This window comes from Camelus bactrianus, chromosome 4 (assembly GCF_048773025.1).
Source record: "Camelus bactrianus isolate YW-2024 breed Bactrian camel chromosome 4, ASM4877302v1, whole genome shotgun sequence".
NCBI lineage: Eukaryota > Metazoa > Chordata > Mammalia > Artiodactyla > Camelidae > Camelus > Camelus bactrianus.
This window is the reverse complement of record NC_133542.1, coordinates 6,763,864-6,778,875: the sequence shown is the minus strand read 5'-3', so window position 1 is coordinate 6,778,875 and position 15,012 is coordinate 6,763,864. Positions and strand designations below refer to the sequence as shown.

The window sequence follows — 15,012 nt, the reverse complement described above, 5'->3', positions numbered from 1 at the left end:
TTAGAAAGGTTAAAGACGTGTGGAACCATAAACTTAACATGGACACACTTCCCTCGGTTTGTACTGTGTATAGAGATCTGAACTAAAGCAAAGAGGGTAGGGAAAAAAGGACCATGGGATGCTAATGGAGAGAATCACTTTTACCTTAGGAAACTCTCGTCTGATGCAGCCACTCCCCCAACACTGACAAGATGTAACAAATATTGTGGATTGCAGGTACCGGTTTGATTCCAGGTGGAATGTCAGTGTGTTCTGCGAGTCTTGGTGTAGCTGGTGGATCCAAGGTAACTGGGCAGAGCTCTGTGAGTGGATCAGGGTCATGGAGGGGCTGCCGCCCTATGTGGAGCTTGGCTTAGGTCTATTTTTCAGGAAGCTGTGTAATTTCGAGATACTGATGCTGCCCAAAGACTTGAGATCACGGGTCAGTTTCTAGAAATTGAAACAGCAGACAGTGGAAGATCTGCCTGTCATCAGCTTACTGGTGACGCTCCGAGGGACTTTCAGACCTCCCCAGTCCCGTAGAAGTCGACTTCATGGGAGACACCAAGAGAAGCTGTCAGAAGGATGAGTGCACGGATTGAGGAGAGATGTGAACACATTGATGAGTGTTCTTCTGCTACGATGGAGAATACTGGCATGCAGACTTCTGTAGAGAATACCAGGCTCAAAAGACATTCATGAGAAATATTGAGCCTTGCTGATACTGACAGAAACTTGTGGAGGGTCAACGTGCACTTGTGGAAGGTACTCAATTCTCTGCTACAAGAACTGGTCCAAGAATCCTGACGTCTAATAGAGAAGAGATGGGAGAGTTGATAAAACGCCTATTGTTCTTTTAAGAGGTCATGAGAATCCACACGTCCCAAGGGGCATTTACAAATCACTCCGACCTCAGAGCATGAATCCCTGGTAAGCCTTTTCCCAGGGTTGGTCCTAGCTATCAAGCACTTGCTCTTCCCTCCCCTACACTCAGGAATCCACTTCAAAGGATCAGCACCTGAGTTGCTTTGAAGCCAGTAGGATTATAGCAAGCCCCTCCTAGAATCAGTGTTCCTCCAACTTTACTCTCTGTGCACAACACTGTACACCTCAATGTTCAAATACTCCAAACTAAAATAGGTAGGAATTGAATATTAACTCACACAAAGAAATGATGAGCTTCCCCTAGATTCAGCAAATATTAGGGTTACATCTTCTTTTTGGTGAAGTGAGTGTGGTAAGTGAGGGGAATCTTTGACTGAACTTGTATATGTATGTGTCCTCAGTTTTTCAATACAGTATATGTAATATTATAAGTCAGTTAGTGAACTGAAGTGTAAAAGTCGCCATAGACATGTAAGGACACATGATATGTGAACGGTCTTTTCCTTCATTGAAGCCCCTTGTGCAGTATATCATGTGGGTGCAGACATGGTTGTGTTTAATTACTTTACCCAACATGATCGGAAGATTAAGCGTTCTCATCGTTGATAATAGGGCACCTGGTTTTCAATAGCCTATCAAAGCTGCAGCAGTTTTCTCATAGCTATAATGCCTCTAGGTACTTTTGGATCCAAGCCTATATATAAATATGTGGTTTGGGTCACCTTCTGTCTTCCTACAGAGAAATGTTACCACTTGAAATGACAACATTTGCCAGTGTGAGTCACTGGGAGGAAAGGGCAATACATGCAAATGGGAAACATTTTGTGGGTTTTTTTCATGGGACCAACATTTATTTCATTCTTCCTGTTTTTGTTGGAGGCATCAACATTTAACCGTTGACTTGTCCCCTTCATTATTTTGGACTGCTTTTTTCATTCTATCTGTCTTCTTTTCCCTTAGAGCTGAAAAAATGATACCTTAACTTGCCAAGTCTGACCTGTAGGCAGATTTAGTATGTTTCAAAATCTATCTTTATATTCATGTAAACCCCCAAGTATGTAAACCAATTCTACTAACTTTTTGAAAGACCGCAACTGAGGTATCAACACAATGTCAAAACTAGAGTCTTCGGACAAACCCTCCCACCATGGCCGTATAGCAAAAAGAGATATCAAGAATAACATTTCTGTGAGTTATATATGGAAAGTGTTGATTTATCGATGCCCAGTTGTCAGGGTACCAGTGCAACATACGCTCACTCGCTCCCATCTACACAGCAAGATAAACATCCACTCACCCAGCCCATGGTCCACGAACTTGCCAAAGGGTGATCTCTTACATCCAAAGACAGAATGAGGCCTCAGAATACATGGAAGTGGGAGAAGTCAAATTAGAGAATGGAAATCATTGCAGGACCTGATCTCTGTTGATGGAGAAGCAAAGGTGAAACCCTGTTTTACTTGGAAGCACACTCTCAAGCGGACAGAATGCATGGGATTGAAAGCGATGTGCTGAGTGTTAGTAGAGTGCACAGCAGATGCTTGGCTGGCAGAACTCAAAGAAATCAGCACAAAACATTGCCACAATTGATTCTGAGACCAAGATCGGTGCTGCCAAATGTGGGTTCACAGTGGCTACGAACAATGAGGAATAGGGCAATGGATGCTGGCACACGCTGAACCTCAGGGATCTGGAGTGTGTTGTGGATTGTGGTTGGCCCTATCCAGAATGGAAACTAACTTGGGACCCCAATGAAAATGCTACAATCCTGGTGCATGAGGTTGAGTTTCTCGAAATGTCCCATGGCCACATCAACTGCATCTGCAAGCCTAGGGACCAATTTGGTGTTTTGCCAATAGAGCACATGTGGGGCTTAATCAGAGATATCATGCATATGGTCTGAGTGATCCAGGGGGCCTTGTGGTTGAAATCATTTTCCAAAGGCTTAGGATATGCTACATTTATAGCCTGGAATGGGATTACGTTTGGTATGAGGCAGATTATGCCAGAAAACTCTGTGTTTGCCTTCGTGGTCCCTAGTCACAAGGATGAGAGAACAAAGAACACTTGTCTAGGTACACAGCATGAGAAGATGAAGCTTTTCCTTCACCATAATCTTCGAAATGCAGATGATACATTTTGAATGGCACTGAAAGGTTACAACACCAAGGACACCTAGTTGGTGCTATGCAGTAATGGCAGCAGGCACTGATGCATGACATCCTTATATATGTTTCCACAGTTTTTTCTGTAGACAGAGAAGCTCTGGAAAGAACTCGTTACATTGGGAAATTCCCATGGAAAAAGAAAGGGCAAGCTCACTGTCATGATGTTGTTTTCAAAACACATCAAAATGACATTAAAGGGCCTGCAAAACTCAAAACCTTGACATGCTTCATTTCCACAAGAGGAAGGGTCCTGTGCACTTTCAGATCAGTGACATAAGTGTAGTAAAAATGACGTTATACTAAACAAGAAGAGTATTGTGTGTTCATCACAACAAAGGCATCACCAGCAATTAGAGATATACAAGACAACACACACAAAAAATGACATGGCATCAATGAGTAGGAAAAATTGTCCTCACAGAAATATCATGGAATTGCGTACACACAACAGACCAAAAGTTTCACTTAAAAAGCCCTACAAGTCTGCATTAAATACCTGATAGTAATTGACCAGTAGAGATATAGAAGTATAGTAAAAGAAACAGGAAGTACCATTTTCAGTTCCAAAGAAATTGAAGGCCCAAAGAAAAGCTTTCAAACAACTAGACTGTGAAACACTATCAGAGCAATTATTGAAAATGGAGGGGAGAGAAACACTGAAGAACAAGAGTGTCTCAGAATCACAAAAGGCAGAATTCTAGAAAAAGGGAAGAAAACCTCTAAAGACGAGAAAATAAAATCAGAAAACTCAATGGATGAGATATTACCAGGGCTAAATTCTGTCCTAATCAGACTAGATAATGCAGAGGGACTCGTGGATTACTGTGAAAACAGGGAAACTGAAATCCCTCTATCAGAAGATGACATAGAAATGCAAGGCATAACCAATGCAAATACTGCTGTTGAATCCTGGGGTAAGACAAAGCATGAAAGAATAGGTTTCATAAGAGTCCCTGAGGGAACAGCAAGATATAAAACAAAAGACAGAAAAGATATTTGGAGAATAATCAGATTGAAATTTGATGAAAGCTAAGAAACAATCATCCATACAGAAAAAGGAAGCAAACAGTGTCCAAATTATGTGGAATCCCAATAGACCTTCAAGCAGCTGTATTTTCATTCTAATCATCAAAGTTCATGATCAACCCAGTGATTTTCATTGCACCTAGAGGAAAGCAACTAAGTCACAGCAGAACTGTAAGAGTGGTTTCAGCTTATATCTCAGCAGAAATTTTGCAGGACATGAACAAGTGCCAGGACTTGGACGAAATCCTGAATGAGAAAAATCTGCAATCTAGGGTAGCCTATGCCACAAAACCACCATTTCTAATAACAGCAGAACTAGAGAAATTCACAGACTGGAAAAACTTAAAAGAATTCAGCATTTTGATACTTATCTTAAAGAAATATTGTGAATTCTACCCTGTAGAGAAAAGAAGCAAGACCAAATGGAAATAAGAAATCCATCATTGGAAATGCAAGAAGAGCAATAAGTTGCAGAGAATTAACTAGAAGGCAAGGAGGACATCAATAACCTAAAGATGGGAGAGGGAAGCAGGAAAACAAAGGGGATTTTCAGCAAAATACTAAGTAAATCAACTTATATGACTCTCTGTTTGAAGCAAACAGAGAGATGCATGACCGAATGTGTTTGCAAATCAAAGAAAAAGCAAACAAACAAATAATCAAACAAACAAACAAACACCAAAAGAGTACGGTTGGCTGATATATATCCACAGGGTCATGATAATTCAAAAGAAAATATGCAGTGATGTCAAGGTTCATTCAGCACTCATTGACCAAATATCGCTGCTTGCATGTACTCAACACACTTGTATTCAGAAAACAGATGCGTGAATTAATATTCATAAATATTGATTCATAAGAGCACATCATGACCTAACCCAAATGCATATTTTGAATAAAATTGATTCATAGTCCGTGATACAGCTGTACAAGACTTCCAAAAGGATGAATGAATGGCATATTCAACCCTATGAAGAGAATAAATGGCATACACTTAGAACAAAGAAAAGTAGCTCTACAAAACTGTAGTAACAGTAAGAGAGACAGACAGTAAAGTGCATTATGGGATTGGTTTCATTTCTAGGAATTTCAGCCCCCATGAAAAAAATGGATCCATGTTTTGAGATTGTGGGTCTTTCAGTGGAAAATCAACAGACAGATATGTATTATGGGTGAATGGATATTACACAAACATATGTTTCCTATAGTGGGCCTTTTTGTACTGTTAACTGTTAGAAAGTTTAAAGATGGGTGAAACCATAAACTTATCATGGACAAACTTCCCTTCGTTTGAATTGTGTTTAGAGTTCTGAACTAAATGAAAGAGGGTAGGAAATAAAGGACAATGGGACTCTAATGGAGAGAATCACATTTACTTTAGGAACCTCTCGTCTGATGCAGCCCCTCCCCCAACACTGATAAGATGCAGCAACCATTGTGGATGGCAGTTACCGGTTTGAATCCTGGTGGAATTGTTGTGTGTTCCACGAGGCTTGTTGAGGCTGGTGGATCCAAGGTAACTGGGCAGAGCTCTGTGGGTGAATCAGTGTCATGGAGGGGCTGCTGCCCTCTGTGGAGCTTGGCTTAGGTGTATTCTTCAGGAAGATGTGTTATTTCGAGATACTGATGCTGCCCAATGGCCTGAGATCACGGGTCATTTTCTAGAAACTAAAAGGCAGACAGTGGAAGATCTGCTTGTCATCAGCTTACTGGTGAGGCTCTGATGTACTTTCAGACTTCCCCAGTCCTGTGGAAGTCGACTTTATGGGAGACACGAAGAGAAGCTGGCAGAAAGGCTGGCTGCACGGATTGAAGAGAGATGCGAACACATGAGAGTTGTTCTGCTACAATTGAGTATACTCTCATGGAGACTACTTTAGAGAATACCAGGCTCGAAAGTCATTCATGAGACATATTGAGACTCGCTGATACTAGCATAAAACTGTGGAGAGTCAACGTGTATTTGAGGAATGTACCAAATTCTCTGCTCTAAGAAGTGGCCCAAGACTCCTGACGTCTAAAAGAGAAGAGATGGCAAAGATGATAAAACCACTCATGTTCCTGGAAGAGGTCGTGAGAATCCACACATCCCAAGGGGCATTTACAAATCTCACAGACCACAGAGCATGAAGCCCTGATAAACCTTTTCCCAAGTTTGGGCTTAGCTATCAAGCAATTGCTCTTCTCTCCCCTCCACTCAGGCATCCACTTCAAAGGATCAGACCCTGAGCTGCAATGAAGCCAGAAGGAGAATAGCAAGCCCCTCCTAGAACCAGAGTTCCTCCAACTTCACACTCTGTGCACAACACTGAACTCCTCAAAGGTCAAATACTCTCGAATAAAATATATAGGGTTTCAATATATAGCTCACACAAATAAATGATTATCTACCCCTTGATTTAGCAAGTGCTGGGGTTACGTCTTATTTGGGTGAAGAGAGTTTGGTAAGCGAGGGGATTATTTGACTGAACTTGAATAAGTATTTGTCCTCAGCTTTTCAAGACAGTATAGGTAACTATTATAAGTCAGTTAGTGAAGTGAAGTGTAAAAGTCTCCATATATATATAAGGATACAAGTTATGTGGACCGTCTTTTCCCTTCATTCAAGTCCCGGGTGCAGTATATCAGGGGGTGCCCACTTAGTTGGCTTAAATTACTTTACCAAACACGATCAGATGATTTACCTTTCTCATCGTTGATAAAAGAGAACCTGTTTCTCAATAGTCTAGCAAAGCTGCAGCAGTTTTCTCATAGCTATAATGCCTCTAGGTGTTTTGGAACTAAGCCTATATTTAAATAAGTGGTTTGGGTTGCCTTGTGTCTTCCTAGAGAGAAATGTTACCCATTGAAATGACAACATTGGCCAGTATGAGTCACTGGGAGAAAGGGCATCACATGCATAATGGAAACACTGGGTTGGGGTTATTTCATGGTTCCAATATTTATTTCATGGTTCCTGTTTGTATTGCAGACATCAACAGTAAACAGTTGACATGACACCTTCACCATTTTGGACTGCTATTTTACATTCTATCTGTCTATGTTTCCCTTAGAGCTGAGAAAATGTTACCTGAATTTGACAAGTCTGGCTTGTAGGTAGATTTAGTATGTTTCAAAAACTAACTTCATTTTCATATAAATTCCCAATTTGTACATCAATTCTATTAACATTTTGAAAGACCGCAACTGAGGTATCAACACAATGTCAAAACTGGATTCTTTGGAGAATCCCTCCCACCATGGCTTTATAGAAAAAGAAATAAACAAGAATCACATTTCTGTGTGTTATATATGGAAAGTGTTGATTTATTCATAGTCAATTGGCAGAGTACCTGTGCAAACAGTGCCCACTCGCTCCCATGTACACAGCAAGATAAACATCCACTCACCCAGCCCGTGGTCCAGGACACTTGCCAAAGAGTGGTCTCTTACTTCCAAAGACACAATGAGGCCTCAGAAAACCTGGAAAGATAAAAAGGCTTTGTAGAGAAAGGAAATCAGTGCAGGACCTGACCTCTGCTGGTGGAGCAGCAAAGGTGAAACCCTGTTTTAGTTGGACGCACACTCTCAAGCGGACAGGACGCATGGGATTGAAAGCGATGTGCTGAGTGTTAGTAGAGTGCACAGCAGATGCTTGGCTGACAGAACTCAAAGAAATCAGCACAAAATATCCCCACAATTGATTCTGAGACCAACATCAGTGCTGCCAAATTTAGGCTCGCTTTGGCTATGAACAATGAGGGATAGGGCTATGGGTGATGGCACACGCTGAGTACCAGGGAACTGGAGTGTGTTTGTGGATTGTGGTTGGCCTTATCCAGAGAGGAAACAGACCTTGGACCTCAGTGAAAAAGCAACAAACCAGGCGCATGAGGTTGAGTTTCTCGAAAGGTCCCATGGCAACATCCACTGCATCTGCAGGCCCAGGGTCCAATTTGGAATTTTGCCAATAGAGCATGTGTGGGGTCTAATTAGAGACATCAAGCATCAGGTCTGAGGGATCCAGGGGGCCTTGGTGTAGAAATCAGTTTCCAAAGCCTCAGGATCTGCTACATTGATAGACTGGACTGGGATTACGGTTTGTTATGAGGCAAAGGATGTGGGACAGCACTGTGGTTACCTTCATGGTCCAAAGCCACAAGGATGAGAGAACAAAGAACAGTGGTCTAGGTTCACAACATGAGAAGATGAAGCATTTCCTTCACCATTATCTACGAAATGTTAATGCTACATTTTGAATGGTACTGACAGTGTACTTCAGGGAGGATACCTAGCTGAGGCACTGTGATAATGACTGCAGGTCCTGATGCATGACATCTTTAGATATGTTTCCACAGGTTTTTCTGTAGACAGAGAAGCTCTGGAACGAAATCGTAACATTGGTACATTCCCATAGAAATAGAAAGGACAAGCTCACAGTCATGACGCTGTTTTTGAAACACTCCAAAATGACATTCAACTGCTTTCAGAGCTGAAAAGCTTTACATGCTTCATTTCCACAAGAGAAACAGTCCTGTGCACTTTCAGTACAGTGACATAAGCGTAGTAAATTGAGGTTATACGAAAAGAAAAGGGTATGCTGTGTTCATCACAGTAAAGGCATCACCAGCATTTAGATAAATACAAGACAACACACATAGGAAAATGACATGGCATCAATGTGTAGGAAAAATTGTCCTCACACAAATATCATGGAACTTTGTACACACAAGAGACTTAAACTTTCACTTAAAAAGCCCTACAAGTCTACATTAGATACTTGAAATTAACTGACCAGTAGAGATAAAGAAGTATAGTAAAAGAAACAGGAAGTAACATTTTTAGTTCCAAAGAGGTGGAAAGCTCAAAAAAACAAAGCTTTCAAACAACTAGACTGTGAAACACTATCAGACATTTATTTAAAATGGAGGTGATAGAAACACTGAAGAACAACAGTGTCTCAGAATCACAAAAATCAGAATTCCAGAAAAGGGGAAGAGACCCTCTAAAGACGAGCAAAATAAAATCAGCAAACTCAATGGATGAGATAATAGCAGGGCTAAAGTCAGTCCTAAGCAGACTAGATAATGCAGAGGGACTCGTGAATGACTGTGAACACAGGGGAACTGAAATCCCTCGATCAGAAAATGACATAGAAAAGCAAAGGAAAACCAACTCAAACATTGCTGTTGAATCCTGGGTTAAGACAAAGCATGAAAAAATAGGATTCATAAGAGTCCCAGAGTTAAAAGCAAGAAAAGATTATTCAGTCTGAAAAGATATTTGGAAAAAAATCAGACAGAAAATTGCTGAAAATGAAGGAGCAATCATCTATACAAAAAAAGTAAGCAAGCAGCATCCAAATTATGTGGAATCCCAATAGACCTACAAGCAGCTGTATTATCATTCAAATCAACAAAGTTCATGATCAACACAGTGATTACCAATGCACCTAGAAGGAAGCAAATAAGTCACAACAGAACTTCCAGAGGGGTTTCAGCTTATATCTCGGCAGAAATATTGCAGGATAAGAAGGAGTGCCAGGACTTAGATGAAATCATGAATTAGAAACAGCTGCAATCTAGGGTAGCCTATGCAAAAAGACCACCATTTCTAATAACGGCAGAGCTAGAGAATTTCAGATACCTGGAAACGTTAAAGAATTCAGCAGTTTGAAACTTTTCCTAAAAGAAAGATTCAGAAAACTACCCTGAATAGAAAAGAAGCTAGATGAAATGGAAATAAGAAAACCATCATTGGAAATGCAAGAAGAGCCATGAGTTGCAGACAATAAACAAGAAGGCAAGGAGGACATCAAAACCCTAAAGATGGGAGAGGGAAGCAGGAAAACATAGGGGATTTTCAGCCCTATAATAAGTGAATCATCTTATATGACTCTCTGTTTAAAGCAAACAGAGAGATGCAAGGCCGAATGTGTTTGCAAATCTAAGAACAAGCAATCAAACAAACAAACACAAACAAGCAAACAAACAAACACCTGTTGCTGATAATATCCACAGGAACCGAGATAATTCAAAAGAAAATATGCAAAGTGATGTCAAGGATCATTCAGCACGCACTGACCTAGTATCAGTGCTTGCATGTACTCAACATACCTGTATTCAGAAAACAGATGCGTGCATTAATATTCATAAATATTGATTCATAAAAGCACATCGTGACCTAACCCAAATGCCTATTTTGAATATAATGGATTCATACTCTGTGATATATTCTTAAAAGTCTTCCAACATGAAGAATGAATGGCATATTCCACACTACAAAGAGATTAAACGGCATACATCTATAACAAAGAAAAGCAGCTCTACAAAACTGTTCTAAGAATAAGAGAGACAGACAGTAAAGTGTACTTTGGGAATGGTTTCATTTCTTGGATTTTCAGCCCCCATGAAACAAATGGATCCATGTTCTGAGACTGTGGGTCTTTCAGTGGAAAATCAACAGACGGATATATATTATGGGTGAATGGATATTACACAAACATATGTTTCCTTTAGTGGGTCTTTTTGTACTGTTAACTGTTAGAAAGTTTTAAGATGGATGAAACCATAAACTTATCATGGACACAGTTCCCTCCATTTGTACTGTGTTTAGAGAAATGAACTAAAGGAAAGAGGGTAGGAAAAAAAGGATCATGGGACGCTAATGGAGAGAATCACTTTTACCTTAAGTACCTGTCGTCTGATGCAGCCACTTCACCAACACTGTAAAAATGCAGCAAAAATTGAGGATGGCAATTACCGGTTGGATTCCAGGTGGAATGTTGGTTTGTTCCACGAGGCTTGTTATGAGCTGGTGGATCCAAGGTAACTTGGCAGAGCTCGGTGGGTGGATCAGTGTCATGGTGGGGTTGCCACACTCTGTGGAGCTTGGCTTAAGTCTATTGTTTAGGAAGCTCTGTAAGTTCGAGATACTGTTGCTGCCCAGTGGCCTGAGATCATGGGTCAGTTTCTAGAAATTGAAAAGTCAGACAGTGGAAGATCTGCCTGTCATCAGCTTACTGGTGAGGCTCCGAGGTACTTTTAGACATGCCCAGTCCTGTAGAAGTTGACATTATGGGACACACAAAGAGAAGCTGGCAGAAAATTTGGCTGCATGGATTGAGGAGAGATGCGAACAAATTGATGATGGTTGTTCTCCTACAATGGAGAATACTGGCATGGAGACTTCTGCAGAGAATCCCAGGCAAGAAAGACAATCACGAGATATATTGAGCCTCGCTGATAATGGCAGAAACCAGTGGAACACCTACGTGCACTTGAGGAAGGTACTCAATTCTCTGCTCCAAGAACGGGTCCAAGATTCCTGATGTCTAAAAGAGAAGAGAAGGCAGAGATGGTAAAATCACTCATGTTGGTGGAATAAGTCGTGAGAATCCACATGTCCCAAGGGGAATTTACAAACCATTCAGACCACAATGCACCAAGCCCAGGTAAGCCTTTTCCCAAGGTTGGGCCTAGCTATGAAGCATTTTCTCTTCCCTCCCCTTCACTCAGGCATCCATTTCAAAGGATCACCACATGAGCTGCAATGAAGCCAGTAGGAGAAGAGCAAGCCCCTCCTAGAATCAGAGTTCCTCCAACTTCACACTCTGTGCACAACAGTGAACTCCTCAAAGGTCAAATACTCTCGAATGAAATAGGTAGGAATTGAATAATTAGCTCACAGAAAGGAATGATGACCTTCCCCTACATTCAGCAAATGCTTGGGTTATGTCTTCTTTGGGGTGAAGGAGTGTGGTAAGTGAGGGGAATATTTGACTGAACTTGAAATGTATTAGGCCTCAGATTTTCAAGACTGTACAGGTAAATATTATCAGTCATTTAGTGAACTGAACTGTAAAATTCGCCATAGACATTAAAGGACACATGTTATGTGAATGGTCTTTTCCCATCAGTCAAGCACTATATCATGGGGGTGCAGACTTGGTTTTGATAATTGCTTTACCCAACATGATCAGACAATTAAGCATTCTCACCACTGATAGAAGAACACCTAGTTCCCAATAGCCTAGAAAAGCTGCAACAGTTTTCTCATAGCTATAATGCCTCTAGGTTCTTTTGGAACCAAGCATGCATGTATATATTTTGTTTGGTTTGTCTTGTGTTTTACTAGAGAGGAATGTTACCCCTTGAAATGCCAACTTTGGGCAGTATGTGTCATTGGGAGGAAAGGGCAACACCTGCAAAAGGAAAACCCAGTTTGGGGGTTATTTCATGGTTCCAATACGTATTTCATGGTTCCTGTTCATGTTGGAGGCTTCAAAAGTTAACAGTTGACATGTCCCCTTCAACATTTAGGACTGCTATTTTACATTCTATCTGTTTATTTTTTCCTTAGACCTGACAAAATGTAACAAAAATTGACAAGTCTGGCTTCTAGGCAGATTTAGTATGTTTCAAAAACTAACTTCATTTTCATATCAATTCCAAACATGTAAATCAATTCTTCTAACCTTTTTAAAGACTGCAACTGAGTTATCAACACAATGTGATAACTGGTGTGTTCGGACAAACCCTTCCACCGTGGCTGTATAGAAAATAGAGCTAAGTAAACATCATATTTCTGTGAATTATATCTGGAAAGTGATGATTTATCACTGCCCATATGTCAGAGAACAAGTGCAACATGTGCTCACTCACTCCTATGTACACAGCAATGTAAACATCCACTCAACCAGCCCTTGGCAAAGGACACTTGCCGAAGAGTGGTCTGTTAATTCCAAAGACAGGATGATGCCTCAGAAACCTGGAAGGAGAAGAAGACAATGTAGAGAACGGAAAACACTACAGGATCTGACCTCTGGTAATGGAGCAGCAAAGGTGAAACTATGCTTTACCTGGACTCACACTCTCTAGCACACAGCACACATGGGATTGAAGGTGATGCGCTGAGTGTTAGAAGAGGGCACAGCAGATGCTTGGCTGACAGGACTCAAAGAAATCAGCACCAAATATCCCCACAATTGAATCTGAGACCAAGACCAGAGCTGCCAAATTTGAGCTAGCAGAGGCAGCAGAAAATGAGGGATAGGGCTACGGATGATGTCACATGCTGAGTCTCAGGGATCTGGATTGCGTTGTGGGTTGTGGTGGGTTCTATCAAGAGAGCAAACCGACTTGTGACCCCAATGAGAAAGCAACCACACTAGCATGCGAGTTTGAGTTTATCGATATGTCCCATGGCCACATCCACTGCATCTGCAGGACCAGGGACCAATTTGGCATTTTGCCAATAGAGCACATGTGGGGCTCAATCAGAGATACTGTGCATCAGGCCTGAGGGATCCAGGGGGCCTTGGGTTTGAAATCAGTATTAAAAGTTTTAGGATCTGCTACATTCATAACCTGGAGTGGGATTACGGTTTGGTTTGATGCACAGGATGTGGAACAGCTCTGTGGTTGCCTTCGGGAAACCATAACACAAGGATGAGAGAACAAGGAAGAGTGGTCAAAGTCCACAGCGTGAGAAGATGAACAATTTCCTTCAGCATTATCTCCCAAAACCAGATGCTACATTTTGAATGGCACTGACATGATATTGCACTGAGTACACATAAGTTGGTCTGCGGGATCATTCCAGCAGGCCCTGTTGTATGACATCCATAGATATGTTTACACTGGTGTTTCTTTAGACAGAGAATCTCTGTGAAGAACTGGTAATATTGGGAGATACCCATGGTAATAGAAAGCACAAGCTCACTGTCAGTTTGCTGTTTTGGAAACACTGCAAAATGACATAGAGCAGAATGCAGAACTGAAAAATTTTAGAAGCTTCATTTCCACAAGAGTAATTGTCCTGTGCAGTTACAGAATTCTGAGATAAGTGTAATAAAAATGAGGTTATACTAATCGAAATAGTATGGTGTTATCATCACAACAAAGACAACACCAGCAATTAGAGATATACCAGACAACACACACAAGAACAGTACATGGAATCAATGTTTTGGAAAATTGTTCTCACAGAAATATCATGGAATTGAATACACACAAGAGTCTATAATATTCACTTAACAAAGCCCTATAAGTCTTAATTAGATACCTGATAGTATTTGAAAGTAGAGATAAAGCAGCATAGGTAAAGAAACAGGAAGTACAATTTTCAGTTCCAAAGAGACTGAAGGCCCAAAAAATATGCTTCCAAACAACTAGATGGCAAAAAGTTACCAGAGCATGTACTGAAAATGGAGGTGAGGAAAACACTGATGAACAACATTTTGTCAGAATCACAGAAGGCAGAATACCAGAAAAGGGGAAGAGAAACTCTATAGAGGAGCCAAATAATATCAGAAAACTCAATGGATGAGATAATAACAGGGCTACAGTCAGTCCTAAGCAGACTAGATAATGCAGAGGGACTCGTGAATGACTGTGAAGACAGGGGAACCGAAATCCCTCGATCAGAAGAAGACATAGAAAATCAAGTGTAAACCAAAGCAAACATTGCTGTTGAATCGCAGGGGAAGACAAAGAATGAAGGACTATGATTCATGAGATTCCCAGATGGGAATGCAAGAGATTAAAAAAAAAAATTCTTAAAAGTTATTTGTAGAAAAATCAGAATGAAACTTTCTGAAAGCTAAGAAAGAAACATCTATATGATTTCAGGAAGTACACAGCATCCAAAGGAGGTGGAATCCAAATAGACATACAAGCAGCTGTATAATTCAAATCAACCAGGTTCATGATCATCCCAGTGAGTTAAAATGCACCTAGACGAATTCAACTTAGTCACAACAGAACCTCCAGAGAGGTTTCAGCTGATATCTTGACAGAAATATTGCAGGACAGGGAGGAGCGCGAAGACATAGATTTTAAACTGAATGAGAAAATGCTGCAATCTAGGGTAGCCTATGCCACATATCCGCCATTAATAATAACGGCAGATCTATAGAAATTCACAGACTGGCAAAACTTAAAAGAATTTAGCAGTTCGAAACTTACCATAAAAC

At 40.8% G+C, this 15,012-nt stretch overlaps 1 long non-coding RNA gene across 1 annotated transcript; it reads right to left on the bottom strand.

Annotated features, from left to right (window-relative positions):
* Window positions 1–5,475: 5,475 nt before the first annotated feature.
* Window positions 5,476–11,365, bottom strand: LOC141577359 (uncharacterized). Its single transcript, XR_012506235.1, has 3 exons — window positions 10,800–11,365; window positions 7,448–7,520; window positions 5,476–5,858 (listed from the first exon to the last, which is right to left on the bottom strand). It is a non-coding gene; the product is annotated as an uncharacterized LOC141577359 (long non-coding RNA).
* Window positions 11,366–15,012: the final 3,647 nt, after the last annotated feature.